The sequence below is a fragment of the Cupressus sempervirens genome, chromosome 3 (genome assembly GCF_028749045.1).
Source record: "Cupressus sempervirens isolate cs-2001-9-10 chromosome 3, ASM2874904v1, whole genome shotgun sequence".
NCBI lineage: Eukaryota > Viridiplantae > Streptophyta > Pinopsida > Cupressales > Cupressaceae > Cupressus > Cupressus sempervirens.
This window is the reverse complement of record NC_143120.1, coordinates 1,007,283,836-1,007,288,629: the sequence shown is the minus strand read 5'-3', so window position 1 is coordinate 1,007,288,629 and position 4,794 is coordinate 1,007,283,836.

Genomic DNA, 4,794 nt, shown 5'->3' with positions numbered 1-4,794 from the left:
GTTTACTAATGACCTATTGATTGCCTCAGTGTGTCTATTAGATTGAGGGTGATAGGCAGATTGAAAACATAAGTTGGTGCCTAGTTTTCTCCATAATGTCCTCAAAAAATGCCCCAAAAACTTAGGGTCCCTATCTGATATGATGGATAAAGGAAAACCATGAAGCCTAACAACTTCTTTAAAGAACAATCCTGCTACATGGGAGGCATCATGAGTGGTTTTGCAATCCATGAAATGAACCATTTTGGGAAACCTATCCACAACTACAAAAATACTATCATAACCTAATTTGGTTCTTGGTAGACCAACAAAAAAGTCTATACTCACCAAGTCCCAAGATTTACGAGGTATTGGAAGTGGGGTGTAAAGTCTTGCATTTGACGAGCCTCCTTTTGCTTGTTGGAAAATTAGACACTCCTCAACATATCTCTTAACATCAGTTTGTAACCTTGGCCAATAATAAAATCTTCTAACTGACTCCAAAGTTTTATCCACCCCAAAATGCCTTTCTAAACTACCACAATGCTTTTCTTTTATGATATTCTCCCTAATGGATCCCTTGGGAACACAAAACTAACTCCCCTTAAACAAAAGACCTTCTTGCAGGATATATTCACTAAATTTAGTGTGCTACCTATCACCCATGGATTTGAAAACTTGGTAAGCCTCCTTGAAGTCTTCATCTTGCTCATACATATTAGAGTATTTTTTCATTTATACTTATTAATTAAATCATATTGATTTAATTATATAAGTTTCTATTACTTTGGTTACTTAAGCTTTATTTAGGTGAATTATTAATTAATTATTAATTAATAATGTGCAACCTAGTTTTTTAGTTTAGGGTTTCTATCTCACCTTTATAAGGTTGAGGCTTGTACCATTTTCTTAATCTCTTATGCATTTTTCACATTTAAGAGCAACTTTTCTTCTATTTCCACTATTCTTCTCTTGTGACAAGTTGTTGGCTAACAAGTTCTTCTTGGGTTGTGTAGAATTGATATTAATCAATTCTTTCATGGTATCAGAGCTCAGATCTGTGGCTGCTTGTTCTTGATTTGAAGAATTTTTTGGAGCTTCAAGAGTTTGATCTTTCAAAAGTTTTTTTTGGTTGGATCTGGGGATACACTTTTGTTGGAGGCCTCTTGACCCAAAATAGACCTCACCAATGGATTCAAAGGATCAATCCAGAGAATTTTGATATAAAATTTGACCTATTTTGGTTACCAGAGGAATCTGTAAAAATTTTGGCCATTGGCACAAATTTTGAGGTAAATTTTTTGGAAAACATGCAAACATTTTTTATTATTTCAAAAAAAATTGCATAAAAAATAAATAAATTTAATTTCAACCTTTTTGCAAAAGTTGAAATACGAATTTTATTATAACTTTTTAAAAAAGTTATTGGATGCATTTAGAAAGTTTTTTTATCAACTTTTAAAAAGTCGATTTGATGCCTGAGGAGGTACACGTTAGTTGGTAAAATGTCAGTCAATGTCAGTTGGATGGGTACTGCCAGTGTCAAATGGTATGCCTGCATGCACAATAGGGTACCCTGTACCATTTTTTTATACAATTTTTTTAAATTAAAAAAAAACCTTTTTTTTTATCGCCTCCACCATATTTAGTGAGATCCGCCTTTTTCGGCTAAAGTTCCTCTTTTTTTTAGTGTGATTTTTGGAGATCCACCAAATTTGGTAAATTTTTTTGCCTTTTTGCACATGCAATTTTTTTTTTGCATTTTGGGCATGCATTTTGAGGTGCCACATCAACGCACAGTCAGCTAGTGACATCAGTGCCTAATCAACTACCACATCAGTGACCAGTCAGCCAGTGATGTCAACACCTTGTCAACTTCCACATCAACACATTGTTAGCAATGGTGTCATCAAAATGTCATATGACATTCGTACGACCATCAAATTTTTTTCTCGGGTCTTTAATTTTCCAAAGAGCTCCTTTTTTGGACGTACAATTGGTTTTTTGTCCATAACTTGGCCATACAGAGGTCTACTTCTGATTCAAAAGAAGTGCTGGAAAGCTAGTTTAGAGTTAAAGAAAATGGTTCTAGTTTTGTTTGAGCTTTCAATTTTGGTGTTGAAATAGAGACTTCTATTTCCCTTTTCTCAGCATCCAAATTCTTGGTTCTTTTCTAAGTTTTTATGCTTCCTATAGTTGTTTTCTTTGGTATTTGAGGGATATCATTATCTTTCTTTTTTTTTTTTGGCGGGGGGGGGGGGGGGGGGGGGGGGTGCATTTTCTTTTCTATAAGACCCTTCTACTTTCATCTTCTTCTCTCAATGGTGGACTCTTATGTCACCTGCCTTACACCACACAACTACCATACTTGGAAAGGATAGATGACTAGATCAAGCTTATGGCAAAGGGAGTATGGTCATGTCTCAATGTAGCTCATCCAATTCTACAAAGGCCTTATTAGCTTCTTATGCAATGCAATAAAATGGATGAGGCAATGGGCCTCATTGCAATGAATATTTTAGATGGGTTACTATTTCACCTGGATGGTTTGAATACACCCAGGGCTATGTGGGACAAGTTTTCAACATTATTTGGCACAATGAATTAGTGCAAGATTCTATAGATAGATGTAGAGTTTACCTCCTTGATTCCTAAATCATTCACCAACATTGAGGATTCTTGATGAAATTCAAGTCTCTTCGATCTATGTTACAGGCTGCTGGAAAGACAAAGTCTAATGATGAGTGTATCTTCCTGATACTGTCCAAGCTTTGAGGACCTTATCAAATTTTCACTTCTACCTTCTACTCTACTATGGATGCTCTAGGTGCATGACATGTTATTCCCTCTTTTGAGACCTTTTGTGACCAGTTGACTCATGAGTAATCAAAGCTCACTTAGATGGATTCTCTTATAGGTTCAAAATCATAGGCATTGCTTGCCAAGCCACCTCAGAGTACTTAGAAGCTGAAGTAGATATCAGATTCCTCTTCTCAACACTCTATTGGACCACCATCTTTTAAGAAGGAGAAACAAAAGACCAAGTGACTTACACGTTCCTATTGTTAGAAAGGAACACATGATGAGTCACTTTTCTATTAGAAGAAGTTTGATGGTTACGAGAAACTAATAGCAGATTTGCAAGCTCTTCTTTAGAAGAGCAATCTTTCCTCTCCATCCTCTTCTAGCTCATAGGGGTCTGCTTAGCAGTCTTTCACTATCAATCCTATAGCTAGACAGGATCTTGGAAAGGGTCATGCATTACGGGCTTCTTTCACATTCCCTTCACAAGTCCCTTGGATATTGGATTCAGGTGCTTCTCACCATATGGCATCTTCTTGAGATATCTTATCTTTTTTTGAGGCTTCTCCTATTCCCCATATTATCATTGGGAATAACATTGTTATAACATTCTGTGGGAAAGGCATTGTATGCATTCAGGATGGCACATTCAATGATGTATTGTATGTTCCATCTCTATCTACAAACCTTCTCTTGGTTTATCAGATTTCTCATAGTGGGTCCGGTAAGATAGTTGAGTTCACTCCAGATTCAATTTTCATCTAGGATAGTATGATAGGAGGTATTGTTGCTACAAGGGTAGTTGATCTTTCTACCCGTGTCTACTCCTTTTCACACTTTTGTCCACCTTTTCTAGAGTACGACTCTCCTCCTTTGATAGAGCATCATGTGGTATAGTTAGGTTTCTTAAACCTCTATGTGGTTCCTAAGACTACTATTGTGACTACCTTGCCACCTCCTCTTGAGCTCTTTTCTATTCAGTAGGGATCTTCTTCAGCATTGCTTGATCCTCTAGCTCTATTCATTGAGCTACCAAGTGTAGTTGTTGAGGATTCTATAGAGGACATTCATCTCCTCTTTGATGATAGTGTCTGCACACCTATCATACCACTTACATTGGGGATTCCCTTTCAATATCCTCATGTCTACTCCTTTGAGCATCAACTTGACCTTCTAGTGACACCTCATCTTTCAAGGTTCCCTCTATAGTTTCCACTACCTTTCACTCCTCTGCATTGGAGTCATAGTGGTTTGTTCATTGATCTAGGGGTTCTTTCATTCTGGGGGGGCTTTGGAGGCTCAACCCTCTCTCATGGGGGGGTTGGTACCATGCATTGTACTTATGACTTTGAGAGAGTCTCTTGAAGTCATTATTTTTTGTCTTTACTTTCTTTTACATCTCTTTTTGGAGAGGAGTTTTTTCCCACTAGGTTTTCTCCTTTGCTTTGGTTTGTAGAGATTTCCTTGTACTGGGTACTTGATCAGGCCTTGTTGCCGGGACCCACTTGTTTTTTTTTCTTTCATAGCTTTTCTTTGCTAGGTAAGCTTACTCCTTGCTTTCAGCTTAAGGGGGGGGGGGGGGGGGGTGGGTATTGGAGTATTTTTTCATTTATACTTATTAATTAAATCATATTGATTTAATTATATAAGTTTATATTACTCTAATTACTTAAGCTTCATTTAGGTGCATTATTAATTAATAATGTGCAACCTAGTTTTTTAGTTTAGGGTTTCTATCTCACCTTTATAAGGTTGAGCCTTGTACTTTTTTCTTAATCTCTTATGAATTTTTCAGATTTGAGAGAAACTTTTCTTTTGTCTAATAGGTTCTTCTTGGGTTGTGTAGAATTGATAATAATCAATTCTTTAAATACATGCCCTTCATGGCATGAATCCCAATGCTTTCCAACTAAACCTCCTGAATGGTTAAATTCCTCCTGCTAAATGCATTAGCAACCTTGTTACTTTCTCCTTTTTTATGCTTAATACTAAAGGTGTAAGCTTGTATAAATT